We start from the raw sequence: 16,427 nt of genomic DNA on the forward strand, positions 1-16,427 counted from the left end.
ATCCACCACCGTTAATGGTAGATGCTGAACCATTGTTGCCTCAGGATGTTGCCTCAAACACCATCAGAATGTCAGCATGTTGATAGTGTCTAGCCCTCGATTGGTGTGGCCAACCATGGCTAACACTATCAGTGGTAGATACTGGCCCGTTGTTACCTCGGGATGTTACCTCAGACACCTTTTAGGCATGTGCTGGCCCCTTGATGCCCGTTATTGCCTCGACCTTCTACTTGGTAGGTACCTAGCGCTTGATCCCCTGAGCACCTCTTTGGTCCTTAGTTGGTGTAGCCAATCACGTCCACCACCATCAGTGGTAGAAGTTGGCCCATTGTTACCTTGGGATGTTACCTCAGACATTGTTGGGATGTTGGCCTGTCGACAGCATCTGGCCCTTGAATGGTGAGGCCAATCACATCCAACACCATGGGTAGTAGAAGTTGGCCTGTTGGTTCCTTGGGATGTTACCTCAGAAACCTCTCTGATGAGTACTGGCCCTTCGGTGCCCGATGTTGCCTCGAGCTCCTCCTTGGTAAGTGCTAGGCACTTGATCCCCTAAACAACTCTTTGATCCTTGGCTAGTGTGACCAATAAGATCCACCACCATTTGTAGTAGATGCTGGCTTGTTTTTACCCCAGGATGTTGCTATAAACACCATCAGCATGCTGACCCATTGATTGTGTTTGACCCTTGGATGGTGTGAGCAATCATGTCCAACACCATTGACTACTGATGTAGGCCTATTGTTACCCCAAGATATTGCCTTGGACTCCTCCCTGGAGGATGCTTGCCCCTTGGTGCCCGATGTTGCCTTGAGCTCTTCCCTGAAAGGTGTTTGGCGCTTAATCCTCTGAACACCTCTTTGGTCCTTAGCTGGTGTGACCAATCGTGTTGACAACCATCGATGGCAGATGTTGGCCCATTGTTGCCCCAAGATGTTACCTTGGACACCATCAAAATGATGGCTTGTCGATCGCATCTAGGCCTTGGCTGGTGCGACCAATTACATCCAACACCATCGATGATAGGTGTTGGCCTATTGTTACCCCGAGACATTGCCTTAGACACCTCCATGGTAGGTGCTGGCCCCAATGTTGCATCGTACTCCTCCTTGGTGAGTGCTTGGCACTTGATCCCCTAAACACCTTTATGGTCCTTGACTGGTGTGCCAATCGCATCTAACACCATCAGTGGTAGATGCTGGCCCATTGTTGCCCCAAGATGTTGCCTCAAACACCATCGGGATGTTGGCTTGTTGATAGTGTTTGGGCCTCGACTGGTGTGGCCAATCACGGCTAACACTGTTGGTGGTAGATGCTGGCTCATTGTTACCCCGGGATGTTACCTCAAACACCTCTTTCTTGAGTGCTGGCCTTTCATTGCTCGATGTTACCTTGACTTCCTACTTGGTAGGTGCCGGGTGCTTGATCCCTCGAACACCTCTTTGGTCCTTAGCTAGTGTGGCAAATTGTGTCCACCAACATCGATGGTAGATGCTAGCCCTTTGTTGCACCGGGATGTTGCCTCAAGCACCATTAGCATGGCTGGTGCAACCAATCACATCCAATACCATCGATGGTAGATGTTGGCCCATTGTTGCCTTGGGATGTTACCTTGGACACCTCCCTAACGGGTGCTGGCCTCTCGAGACTTGATGTTGCCTCGAGCTCCTCCTTGGTAGGTGCCTTGCACTTGATCCGCCAAACAACTCTTTGGTCCTTGGCTGGTGCAACTAATCGCATCCACCACCATTGGTGGCAGATGCTAGCCCGTTGCTACCCTAAGATGTTACCACGGCCACCATTGGGATGTTGGTCATTGATAGCATCTGGCCCTTGGCTAGTGTGCCAATCATGTCCAACACCATCGATGGTAGATGTTGGCCCATTGCTACCCTGAAATGCTGCCTCAGACACTTTATTGATGGGTGCTGGCCTTTTGGTGCCTCGATGTTGCATCGAGCTCTTTCTTGGTGGGTGTCGGTGCTTGATCCCCTAAACACCTCTATGGTCCTTGGTTTGTGTAGCCAATCATATCCACCTCCATCGACAATAGATGCTGGCCCATTGTTGCCCTGGGATGTTACCTTAGACGCCATTAGGACATTGGCCCATCGGCAGTGTCTAGCCCTTGGTTGGTGCGGCCAATTGTAGCCAACACCATTAGCAATAGATGCTGGCTTGTTGTTACCCTGAGATGTTGCCTCGAACACCTCTCTAGTAGGTGTTGGCCCCTTGATGCTCGTTGTTGCCTCAAGGTCTTACTTCGTAGGTGCCTAACGCTTGATCCCCCAAACACCTCTTTGGTCCTTAGTTAGTGCGACCAATTGCATCCACCACCATTAACGGTAAATGCTGGCCCATTGTTGCCTCAAGATGTTAACTCAAATACCATCAAGACACTTGTCCATTGACAGCATTCGACCTATGGCTGGTGCTACCAATCACACCCAACACCATCGATGGTAGATGCTAGCTCATTATTACTGTAAGATGTTGCCTCGAACACCTCCCTGGCTAGTGCATGCCTTTCGGTGCTCGATGTTCCCTTGAGCTCCTCCTGGAAGGGTGCTAGGCGTTAGATCCCTCGAACACCTCTTTGGACCTTGGCTAGTGTGGCCAAGTATATCCACCATCATCTACAATAGATGCTGGCCTGTTGTTGCCCTAGGATGTTACCTCAAACACCATCAGGATGCTAGCTTGTCGATAGAGTCTGGCCCTTGGCTAGTGTGACCAATCACGTCAAACACCATTGGCAGCAAATGTTGGCCCATTATTGCCTCAGACACCTCTTTAAAGGGTGCTGGCCCCTTAAGGCTCGCTGTTGCCTCGAGTTCCCCCTTAGTGGGTGCTTGGCACTTGATCCTTAAAACACCTTTTTGGTCTTTGGCTAGTACGACTAATCATATACACCACCATCGATGGCATAGGCTAGCGTAATGTTACCCCAAGATGTTACCACGACCATCATTGGGATGCTAGCCATTGACAGCATCTGGTCTTTGGCTGGTGTGACCAAACATATCCAACACCATTAGTGGTAGATTTGGCTCGTTATTGCCCAGGGATGTTGCCTCGAACACCTCCTTGGTGGGTGCTGACCCCTCGATGCCCCAATGTTGCCTTGAGCTCCTTTTTAGTGGATGCCTAGAGCTTGATCCCTTGAACACCTTTATGGTCCTTGATTGGTGTGGCCAATCATGTCTGCCACCATCAACAGTAGATGCAGGCCCATTATTGTCATGAGATGTTGCCTTGGACACCTTTCTGGCAGGTGTTGGCCCCTCGATACCCGTTGTTGCTTTGAGATCTTACTTAGCAGGTGCCTAATGCTTGCTTCCCCAAAAACCTCTTTTATCTTTGGCTGGTGTAGCCAATTATATCCATAACCATCAGTGGTAGATACTGGCCCGTTGTTGCCTAGAGATGTTGCCTTAGACAACTCCCTAGCTAGTGCTAGGCCCTCAATGCCTGATGTTGCCTCGAGCTACTCCTTCGTGGGTGCCTGGCACTTGATCCCCCAAACACCTTCTTGGTCCTTGGCTAGTGTGGCCAATCGCATCCACCACCATCAGCGGTAGATGTTAGCCAATTATTGCACTGGGATGTTGTTTCGGATGCCATCAGGATGCTAGCCCATTGATAGTGTTTAGCACTTGGTTGGTACAACCAATGGCATCCAACACCATCGGTGGTAGCTACTGGCCTATTATTGCCTTAGGATAGCATCTGTCCCTAAGCTGGTGTGGCCAATCATATCCAACACCTTTAACGGAGATGCTATCCCATTGCTACCCTAGGATGTTGCCTCAAACACCTCCCTAGTGCGTGTTGGCCCCTTGGTGCGTCAATGTTGCCTAGAGCTCCTCTTTGGTAGGTGCTTGGCACTTGATCCCCTGAACACCTCTATGGTTTTTTACTGGTGCAGCCAATCGCATCCACTATTATTGGTAGTAGATGCTGCCAGTTGTTGCCTCGGGATGTTACCTCAAACACCATCCAGATGTTGCCTATTGACAGTGTCTAGCCCTTGGCTGGTGTGACCAATCACAGCCAACACCATCGGTGGTAGATACTGGCCCGTTGTTCCCTCGGGATGTTGCCACAAACACCTCTCTGGCGGGTGCTGGCCTCTTGGTGCCCAATGTTGCCTCAAGCTCTTACTTGGAAAGTGCCTCGCACTTCATCCCTAGAACACCTCTTTAGTTCTTAGCCAATGCGGCCAATCGCATCCACCTTCATCGGTGGTAGATACAAGCCCACTGTTACCCTAAGATGTTACCTTAGACACCATCGGGAGGCTAGCCTATTGATAGTGTCTGGTCCTTAGCTTATGTGATCAATCACGTCCAACACCATCGATAGCAGATGCTAGCCTATTGTTGCTCTAGGATGTTGCCTATAACACCTCCCTGGCAGGTACTGGCCCCTTGATGCCCTGGATACATCTTTGGTAGATGCTGGTGTCACTGGCTCTACTTTCAAACCAAGCATCATACTACCTTAGACTGGGAATGAACTTCGTATGCCAAAGTCAGCCTATGAAACAGACGTGTGGCACTAAACCAACTAGAGAGGCAAAATGCACAAGCTATGGATTGACTAGGCCCCCCTTTGTATGCTGCAGATTTTAATGGCTTTCTATATGGTTTTGGTTTGGCCTTTCTCTTTGGGAGCACCTAGGTACGATGGGGCATGTTTTGGGCCTTGTCTCAAAGCTGTGGACAAGCCTGACTTAGGGGGTTGGTGGTCTGAACGCTTTTGCCATGACTGTTGCTGGAACCCCTGCCTCTGTGTCTGGTGCTTAAGCCTTGGTAACTGGTGGGTGGGCATCAGTTCCTGGTGCACATGCCCAAGGCATGACATTGGCACTTTGTGCGGGTTGTTGCCTTAGACACCCTTGGGTCAGACTTGTGCCTGCACCTCAATAATCAATGCCTACGTCAAGGTTTGACTTTGTGCTCGTGCACTGCTCATCGGCATTTGCACCTGGGCCTGGCTCAATTCTACCAAACTTGAACACCATGCCTGAGCCTCTAGAGTCCTGATCACTGCTCGTACCACTATCCTGATCTAGTTCCCTCAACCTACGGCACGAGTAGGCCTCAAGGCCTTATCTCTTAGGCTATCGAACCCTATCCTGCTAGGACCCTAGGGCCAGTCCCAACTCACTTGTTGACTGTGACACATGCCTTTCCTCAACCACCATCAGGACATGTTGGCCCTTGGTCTTGGCACATGGCTCAACCACCATCGACATGTGTTGACCTTTTATGGGGGCATTTTCCCTCAAACACCATCGGCATATGCTGGGTCACACACCAAGCACCTATACCCAATCCTAGGTCGTGCACCATGCGTGTCACGATTGGGCAGTAGGTGGGTTCAGACATATCCTCATATTTCTACCATGTCGAAGCCATTTTTTATGGCCTGTAAATTCATATGAGTGCTCCCTAATGCCTATACACCACGCGTGGGTGTTTTGAGCCCGAACCAAGCATGATATGCACCATGATTGGATGGTGGGTGGGTTTACGTTCATCTTCATATTTTTACTGTGGTAATGCCATTTTTATGGCTTGTAAATTCATACAATGGCCCACTAAGCCTTCATGTGAAGTTTCATGGTTAGATGACTCATTTTTTATTTTTCATAATTTTTAAAAGTTTTTTGTGATTCAAGATTTTTTAAAATTTTTTTAGATGGAGTTCTGGGCCCAAATTTAGTAGACCTGATTCTTGTATTTTTTTTGGCATGCACAAAAAAATTCAGCTAAAAAATCAAAGTGTAGAAGATTTTGTGGCCATTTGAAAAATGTGTCCCCATTTCAGACACTTGAACGGCTACTGGCAGTAAACCTATAAAAGCTCAAAAGCTCTTTAAGGGGGTGTGAGTTTTCAAGGTTGCATGTAGGATAGGGGGCCAATATGAGGGCCAAGTACCAGTAGCCATCACACATCATGTGCACATACCCCCAAACCCCAGCCCCCAATCGTTGAAACCCCTATGCCACCAGTTAGGTTCTCTAGTGACGCTCCAGTGATGCTTCGACAATGGTGCCCTAGGTAAAAAATGTGGTACTAGCATATGCTTGAGCCTAAGATGTGCACTATGGCCTAAATTCAAACTTTGGGAAAGGCCTCGACCATCAACGGCACATGCTGGCGTATAGTGTGAGCATATGCATCAACCATCATCGACACAAGCTGGCCTTTAGTACGGGCAATTGCCTTGACCACCATCGGCACAAGCTAGCCTTTGGGATGGGCACTTGCCTCGATAACCATTGGCACATGCATGCCTCGATCCACATCGGCATAATCTAGAATTGATGTAGGCACATGCCTCAAGCACCATTGGCATAAGTCGACCCCGGTGTGTAGGCCTTAGCTCTTAGTGTGCACGCCCAAGGCATGACACTGGCACTTGGTGTGGGTTCTTACCTCAAACACCCTTGGGTTTGATCTATGCCTACCTTCGATCATCAATGCCCACATCCAGGTCTAATTGTGTGCTCGCGCACCGCTCACCAGCACCTGCACCCGGGCATGGCTCAATTCTATCAAACTTGAACATCGTGCCTGAGCTTTTAGAGTCCTAATCACTACTAGCACCACTATCCTGATCTAGTTCCCTCGATTTATGCCTCGAGTAGGCCTCAAGGCTTGGTCCCCTGGGCTATCAGACCCTATCTTACTAGAACCCTAAGGCTAATCTCAGTTTGCTTGCTGACCGTGACACATGCCCATGACTCGACCACCATTGAGACTCATTGGCCCTTCATCCTGGCACTTGTCTTGACCATCATCGACACATGCCATCCCGTTGTGCAGGCAATTCCCTTGAACACAACTAGCACAAGTTGGGTCACGTACTAAGTGCCTGCACCCAGGCTCAGGCCATGCACCATGCATACCACGATCGGGCAATAGGTGGGTTCAAACACATCCTCCTAATTTTTACCATGCCAAAGCCTTTTTTATGGCCTATGAATTCATATGAGTGCTCCCCAACACCCGTGCACCTCGTGAGGGTGCCCTAAGCCTAGTCCAAGCACCACGCGTGCCATGACCAGATAGTGGGTTGGTTTAGGCACATCTTCATATTTCTACCATGCCAATGCCATTTTTATGGTTTGTAAATTCATACAATGGTCCCCTAAGCATTCATGTGAAGTTTCAATGCTAGATTACTCATTTTCTCTTTTTCATGATTTTTTAAATTTTTTACATTTTGAGATTTTTAAAAATTTTTTAGGAGTTTTGGCCACACATTTGGTAGAGTCGATCCTTGTATTTTTGTAGGCATGCATAAAAAAATTAGCTAAAAAATCAAAGTGTAGAAGATTTTGTGGCTATTTGAAAAAAGTGTCCCCATTTTAGATAATTGAACTGCTACTAGCAGCAAACTTGTAAAAGCTCAAATGCTTTTTAAGGGGGTGTGAGTTCTTGAGGTTGCATGTAGTCAGGTTTTCTAGTGATGTTTTGGTGATGCTTTAATGATGGTACCTTAGGCAAAAAAATATGGCACCAGTAGATGCGCAAGCCTAGCATGTACACCGTGGCCTAAAATTGAACTTCAACTAAGGCCTCGACCATCAACGGCATATGCTGACGTATGGTACAGGCACATGCATAGACCATCATCGGTACAGGTTGGCCTTTGGTACAGGCAATTACTTCGACCACCATCAGCACAAACTGGCCCTTGGTACGGGCACTTGCCTTGACCACCATTGACATGTTCCATGCCTCGAACAACATCGACAAAAGATGGCCTTTGGTGTCGTGCACGCCCGGTCATACTCATAACTACATCAGGTCTCCAAGGTGAAAAGCTTCTAGTTAATGGAACAATGTAGACAAGAGAAGTTAGTAAAATGGATCCGTAACCTCAAAAAAAAGATTAACTCTTAGGGCTGGGCATGGAGGTCCCAGGCACGAATCTGATCATCAGTGCCTACACCTGGGTCTGACTATATGCCCTGCCCCTAGGCCTGGCTTAATTCTATCAAACTTAAACACCGTGCCTAAGTCTCTAGGGTCCTAATCATTATATGCACCACTGTCTTGGTCTAGTTCCCTTAACTTGCACCTTGAGTACTCTTCAAGGCCTAGTCCCCTAGTCTGTGAAACCCTATCCTACTAGAACCCCAAGGCCCTCCCTAGCTTGCTTGTCGACCGTGACACATGCCCTTGTCTCGACCACCATCAAGACATGTTGGCCCTTGGTCTCGGTACATGCTTCTACCACTATTTGCACATACTGGCCCTTTATGCAGGTAGTTTGCTCGAACACCATTAGCACATGCTAGGTCACACACCAAGTGCCCACACCTGGCCCTGGCTATTTGGCACTTGTCTTTAACTCCATTACCATATGCTAGCCCCAAGTATGGGTTGTTAGCTCGAATGTCGTTGACAATGTCTAGCCCTTGGCTGGTGCAGCCAATCACGTCCAACACCATCGATGATAGAAGTTGGCCTATTGTTGCCCTGGGATGTTACCTTGGATAGCTCCCTGGCGGGTGCTAGCCCTTCGATACTCGATGTTGCCTCGACCTCTTCTTTGGTAGGTTTCTAGCACTTAATCTCCCGAACACCTTTTTATCCTTGGTTAGTGCAGCCAATCACGTCCACCACCATTAGCGATAGATGTTGGCCCATCGATAGTGTCTAATATTTAGCTGGTGCGACCAATCATGTCTAACACTAATATGCTGGCCTATTGTCACCTCATGATGTTGCTTCAGACACCTTCCAAACGGGTGCTGTGCCTTAATGTCTAGGGTTAACTCCAGCTCGTCTTTGGTGGATGTCTACCGTTTGATCCCTTAAACACTTCTTTAGTCATCGGCTAGTATGGCCAATCACGTCCACCGCCATCTGTGGCAGATGCTGGATGGTTGTTGCCTCAGGATGTTGCCATAGACACAATCAGGATATTGGCCCATTGATAGCATCTGGCCCTAGGCTGGTGAGACCAATCATGTCTAACACCATTAATGGCAGATGCTGGCCCATTGTTACCGTAGGATGTTGCCTCGATCACCTCTTTAACGGGTGCTAGCCCCTCCTGCCTAATGTTGCCTCAAGTTTCTCTTTGGTGAGTGCCTGGCACTTGATCCCCCAAACATCTCTTTGGTCCTTGGCTGATGCGGCCAATCACATCGACTCACATCGATAGTAGATGTTGGCCCGTTATTGCCCCTGGATGTTGCCTCAGACATTATCAGGATGCTGGCCCATCAACAATGTCTGACTCTTGGCTGGTGTGACCAATCATATCCAACACCATCAATGGTAGATGCTGGCTTGTTGTTGCCCTGGGATGTTGCCTCGAACACCTCCTTAGGGGTGCTGGCCCCTCAGAGCCCCGGTCACCTCTTTGGTAGATGCTGGTGTCATGGGCTCCATTTTCAAACCAAACACCATATGGCCTTAGATTGGTAATAAGCTCCGTATGCCAAAGTTAGCCTACAAAACAAGCGTGCAGGCACTAAACCAACTAGAGAGGCAGAATGCACAAGCTAAGGATTGACCAGGCCCTCCTTTCTGTGTTGCAGATCCTAAAGGCTTTCTATATGGTTTTGGTATAGCCCCACTCCCTAAGAGCACCTGGGTGCAATGCGGGCATGTTGTGGGCCAGATCTTGGTGCTACAAAAAGGCTTGACTTGGGGATGAATGGTCTGGATGCTTCTGCCATGACTATTGCTGAAAACCCCACCTTTATGTCTAGTGCTCGAGCCTTAGCCACTAGTACACAGGTGTCAACTCTTGGTGCACACACCAAGGCGTGACACTTGCACTTGGTGAAAGTTGTTGCCTCGAACACCCCTTGGTCTAACTTGTGCCCATACCTTGATCATCAATGCCCACACCTAGGTCTAACTATGTGCTCATGCACCACTCACTAACACCAGCACTTGGGCTTGGCTAAATTCTGCCAAACTTGAACACCGTGCTTGAGCCTCTAAAGTCCTGATCACTGCCCACACCATTGTCCCTATCTAGTTCCCTTGACTTGTGCCTCAAGTAGGCCTCAAGGCTTGGTCCTTTGAGCTATCGACCCTATGCTGCTAGAACCCTAAGGCCAATCCCAGCTTGCTTACTGACTATGACACATGTCATTACCTCGACCACCATTGGGACATATTAGCCCTTGGTCTCGACATAAGTCTCGACCACCATTGGCACATGCAGGCCCTTTATATGGGTAGTTCCTTCGAACACCATCGGCACATGCTGGGTCGCATATTAACCATCTGCACCTGAGCCCAGGTCTCATGCCATATGCACCACGATCGAGCAGTAGGTGGGTTTGGACACATCCTTATATTTTTACCATGCCAAAGCCATTTTTTTGGCCTATGAATTCATATGAGCTTTCCCCAATGCCCTTGAGCTTAGGCCAAGCACCATGTGTGCCACGACCAAATGGTGGGTGGGTTTTGGTGCATCTTCATATTTCTATCATACCAATGCCATTTTTATGGCTTGTAAATTCATACAACAGTCCTCTAAGCCTTCATGTGAAGTTTCATGGCTAGATGACTCGTTCTCTATTTTTCATGATTTTTGAAATTTTTATGGGTCAGGATTTTTTTTTTAATTTTTTTGGAAAGAGTTTTGGCCCCAAATTTGGTATACTTGATCCTTGTATTTTGGTTGGCATGCACAAAACAATTTAGCTAAAAAATCAAAGTGTAGAAGATTTTGTGGCCATATGGAAAAAAATGCCCCCATTTTAGACACTTGAATCGCTACTGACAGCAAACCTATAAAGGCTCATATGCTCTTTAAGGGGGTGTGAATTCTCGAGGTGTTTACGAGATAGGGGGTCAATATGAGGGCCAAGTACAAGCACCCATCGCACATCATGTGCACACACCCTTCGGCCCCTTACCCCTAATCGTTGGAACCCCCATGCCATCGATCAGGTTCTCTAATGATGCTCTAGTGATGCTACGCAAGTGGTGCCTCGAGCAAAAAAATGTGGCACCAGTACATGCTCGAGCCCAGCATGTGCTCCACGACCTAAAATCAAACTTTGGCCAATGCCTCGACCATCAATAGTAAATGTTGATGTATGGTATGGGCATATGCATTGACCATCATTAGCATATGCTGGCCTTTGGCATGGGCAATTACCTTGACCACCATCGACATAAGCTTACTTGCCTTATCCACAATTGTCACATGCATGCCTCGATTTGCATCTGCACAATCTGGAATTAGTTCGAGCACATGCCTCAACCACCATCGACATAAGCCAACCTTTGGTATGGGCACTTGCCTCAACCATCATTGGCACATGCCATGCCTTGATCAATATTGACAGAAGATGGCCCTTGGTGTCATCCATGCCTGGTCATACTCATAACTACATCAAGTCTCCCAGGTGAATAGCTTCCAGTTGATGGAACAATGTAGGCAAGGGAAGTCAACAAAATGGATATGTAACCTCGGAAAAAGGATTGGCTCTAAGGGCTAGGCATGAGAGTCCCAGTCTTAAACATGATCATCAGTGCCTGCACCTAGGTCTGACTGTGTGCCCTGCACCTGGACTTGGCTTAATTCTATCAAACTTGAAAATCGTGCCTGAGCCTTTGTAGTCCTAATCACTACTCTCACCATTATCTCGATCTAGTTCCCTCAACTTGTGCCTTAAGTAGGACATAAGGCCTAGTCCCCTGGGCTATCAGACACTATCTCGCTAGAACCTTAGGGCTTGTCCCAGCTTGCTTTCTAATTGTGACACGTGCCCTTGCCTCGACCACCATCGGGACATGTTGGCCCTTGGTTTCAGCACATGCCTCGACCATCATCGACACATGCCTCGACCAACATTGGCACATGCTGGCCCTTTATGTGGGTAGTTCCCTCAAACACCATCAACACAAGCTGGGTTATGCACCAGCACCTACACTTCGGCTCAGTGTTTGGCACTTACCTCAAACTCCATTGCCATACGCTAGCCCCTGGTGCAGGTTGTTGCCTCGAATGCCATCGACAACATCTAGTCTTTGGTTGGTGTGGCCAATCGCATCCAACACCATTGACAGTAGATGCAGGCCCATTGTTACCCCAAGATGTTGCCTCAAACACCTCCCTTACGGGTGCTAGCCCCTCGATGCCTGATGTTGCCTCAAAACCTCCTCGGTGAGAGACTAGCACTTAATCCCCAAAGCACCTCTTTGGTCCTTGGCTGGTGATGCCAATCATGTCCAACACCATCGATAGCAGATGTTGTCCTGTTGTAACCCTGGGATGTTGCCTTGGACACCTCCCTAGTTGTTATAGGCACCTCGATGCTCAATGTTGCCTCGAGGTCCTCATTGGAGGGTGCTTGGCACTTGATCCCATGAACATCTCTTTGGTCTTTGGCTGGGGTGGCCAATCACGTCCACCACCATCACCGATAGATGCTGGCCCATTGTTGCCTCCGAAAGTTATCTCGGAAACCATTGGGATGCTAGCCCGTGGATAGCATTCACCCTTTGGCTAGTATGACCAATAATATCTAGCACCATCGATGGTAGATGCTGGTCCATTGTTGCCCTAGGATGTTGCCTAAGACACCTCCTTATGAGTGCTGGCCCTTCAGTGCCTGATGTTGCTGGTCCATTGGTTCTTGGTGCTTGATCTCTTGAACATCTCTTTGGTCCTTAACTGGTGTGACCAATCGCATCCATTGCCATTGGCGATAGATGTTGGCCTATTGTTGCCCTGAGATGTTACCTCAGATGCCATCAAGATGTTGGCCCATTGTTGTCCTGGGATGTTGCCTCATACAAATCCCTAACGAGTGCTAGCCCCTCAGTGCCTGATATTGCCTCAAGCTCTCACTTGGTGGGTGCCTGGTACTTGATCCCCCAAACACCTCTTTAGTCCTTGGCTAATGTGCCCAATCACATCCACCACCATCGATGACAAATGCTGGCCTATTGTTGCCCCGGGATGTTGCTTCAAACACCATCAAGATGTTGGCCTGTCAACAATGTCTGGCCCTTGGCTGGTGTGGCCAATTATGTCTAACACCATCAACGGTAGATGTTGGCCTGTTGTTGCCCTAGGATGTTGCCTCGAACACCTCCTTGGTCGACGCTGGCCCTTCGGTGCCCCAAACACTTCTTTGGTAGATGTTGGTGTCACGGGCTTCACTATTAAACCAAACACCATATGGCCTTAGACTAGGAATGAACTCTGTTTGTCAAAGTTAGCTTATGAAACAAGCTTATGAGCATGAAATCAACCATAGAGGCACAATCCGTAAGCTAAGGATTGACTAGGTCCTCTTTGTATGCTACAGATCTTAGAGGCTTTCTATATGGTTTTGGTTCGACCCCATTTCTTGGGAGTACCTAAGCATGTTGTGGGCCTAGTCTCAATGCTACGAATGGGCTTGACTTGAGGGTAGGTGGTTGGATGCTTCTGCCTCCACTATAGCTAGAACCCCTATCTCTGTGTTTGGTGCTCGCGCCTTGGCTACTGGTGCACAGGCTTCGACTCTTAGTGTACACGCCTATGGCATGACAATGGCACTCGGTGCAAGTTGTTACCTTGAACACCCTTGGGTTTGACCTGTGACCATGCCTTGATCATCAATGCCTACACCTAGGTCTAATTGTGCTCTCGTGCACCACTCATTAGCACCTACAACGGGGCCTGGCCCAATTCTGTCAAACCTAAACACTGTGCTTAGGCATCTGGAGTACTAATCACTCTCGCACCACTATCTCAGTCTAGTTCCCTTGACCTACACCTCAAGTAGGCCTCAAGGCCTGGTCCCCTAGGCTATCGGACCCTGTCCCACTAAAACTTCAAGGTCAGTCCCAGCTTGTTTGCTAGTCGTGACACATGCCCTTGCCTCGACCACAATTGGGATATGTTGGCCTTTGGTCTCAGCATATGTCTCAACCACCATTGACACATGCTGGCCCTTTGTGCAAGCAATTCCCTCAAACACCATCGGCACATGCTGGGTCATGCACCAAGCGCCTGCACTTGGGCTAGTGCTACACACCACAATCGGGTAGTAGGTAGGTTCAAACACATCTTCATATTTCTGTCATGCCAAAGCCATTTTTATGGCCCGTGAATTCATATGAGCACTCCCCAGTGCCCGCGCACCACGTGCGGGTATCCTTAGCCCAGTTCAAGCACCATGAGCACCATGATCGAATGGTGGGTGGGTTTAGGTGCATCTTCATATTTCCACCATGCCAATGCCAATTTTATGGGTTGTAAATTCATACAATGGTCCCTTAAGCCTTCATGCAAAGTTTCATAGCTAGATGACTCTTTTTTTTTTTCTTGATTTTTAAAATTTTTTACAGTTCAAGATTTTTTTAAAAATTTTTTTAGAATGAGTTTTGGCCCTAAATTTGGTAGACCTAATCCTTGTAATTTTTTTGTCATACATAAATTCAACTAAAAAATCAAAGTGTAGAAGATTTTGTGGCCATTTGAAAAAAGTGTCCCTATTTCAAATACTTGAAAAACTACTAGCAGCAAACCTGTAAAAGCTTAAATGCTCTTTAAAGGGGTGTGAGTTCATGAGGTTGCATGCAAGATAAGAGGCAATATAAGGGCCAAGTACTAGCACCCATCACACATCCTGTGCCCACACCCCTTGCCCCTTACCTCTAATCACTGAAACTCTCATACAGTCGGTTAGGTTCCCTAACGATGCTCCGTGATGGTTCCCCAAGTAAAAAAAAATGGCACCAATACATGCTCAAGCCCAGCATGTGCACCATGGCCCAAAATCAAACTTTGGCCAAGGCCTCAACCATTAACGGCATATTCTGATGAATGGTGCAAGCACATGCATCGACCATTATCGACATAAGCTAGCCTTTAGTATGGGCAATTGCCTCAACCACCATAAACAAAAGTTAGCCCTTGGTACAGGCACTTGCCTTGACCATCATCGATACATGCATGCCTCGATCAACATTAACACTATCTAGAACAAGTGTAGGCACATGTCTCAACCACCATCGGTATGTGCCATGCCTTGATTAGCATCGACAGAAGATGGCCTTTAGTGCTATCCATGCTCGGTCGTACTCATAACCCCATTAGGTCTCAAAGGTGAACAACCTTTGGTCGATGGAACAATGTAGGCAAGGGAAGTTAGCAAAATGGATTCGTAACCTCGGGTAAAGAATTGGCTTTGAGGGTTGGGCACAAGGGTCTAGTCTCTAACCTGATCATCAATGCATGCACCTGGGTCAACTGTGTGCCATGAACCTAGGCCTGGCTTAATTCTACCAAACCTAAAAACCATGCCTAAGCCTTTAGAGTCCTGACCATTACCCGTGCCGCGTCCTAATCTAGTTCCCTCGACCTACACCTTGAGTAGGCCTCAAGGCCTGGTCCCTTGGGCTATCAAACCCTATCTTGATAAAACCCCAGGGTAAGTCCCAGCTTGCTTACTGACTATGACACATGCCCTTGCCTCAACCACCATCGGGACATGTTAGCCCTTGATCTTGGCACATGCCTTAACCATCATCGACACATGTTGGTCTTTTATGTAGGCAATTCCCTCGAACACCATCAGCACATGCTGGGTCGTGCACCAAGCACCTGTACCTGGCCTCGAGGGTTTGGCACTTACCTCAAACTCCATTGCCACACAATGGCCCACAGAGTGGGTTGTCATCTCGAACACTATCGACAATGTCTAGCCCTCAGTTGGTGTGACCAATCATGCTTAACACCATCAACGACGGATGCTGGCCTATTGTTGCCTAGGGATGTTACTATGAGCACCTCCCTAGCGAGTGCTGGCCCCTCGATGCCTGATGTTGCCTCGAGCTCCTCCCTGGTGGGTGCTTGGCGCTTGATCCCTTGAACACCTCTTTTGTCCTTAGCTGGTGCAACCAATCGCATCCACCACAATCGGTGATAGGTGCTAGCTTGTTGTTGCCTCAGGATGTTACCTAGGACACCATCAAAATGCTAGCCTATCGATAGTGTTTGGCCCTTGGCTGGCACGGCCAATCGCATCTAACACCATCAATGCTCGATATTGCCTCGAGCACCTCCTTGGTGGGTGCCTAGAGCTTGATCCCTAGAACACCTCTTTGGTCCTTATTGATGTCACAAAAATCACGTCCACTACTGTCGATGGCAGATGCTAGCCTATTGTTGCCCAAGGATGTTTTCTCAGACACTATCAAGATGCTGGCCCATTGATAATGTTTACCCTTGGCTGGTACGACCAATCACATCCAACACCATTGAAGGCAGTTGTTGACCTATTGTCACCTCAAGATGTTGCCTAAAACCCCTCCCTGGTGGGTGCTGGAACCTCAGTGCTTGATGTTGCCTTAAGCTCCTCCTTGGCGGGTGCCTAGTGCTTGATCCCTTGAACAACTCTTTGGTTTGAGGTTGGTGTGGTGAATCACAT

This window comes from Durio zibethinus, chromosome 23 (genome assembly GCF_047325235.1).
Source record: "Durio zibethinus cultivar Kanyao isolate XHJ-2024 chromosome 23, ASM4732523v1, whole genome shotgun sequence".
NCBI lineage: Eukaryota > Viridiplantae > Streptophyta > Magnoliopsida > Malvales > Malvaceae > Durio > Durio zibethinus.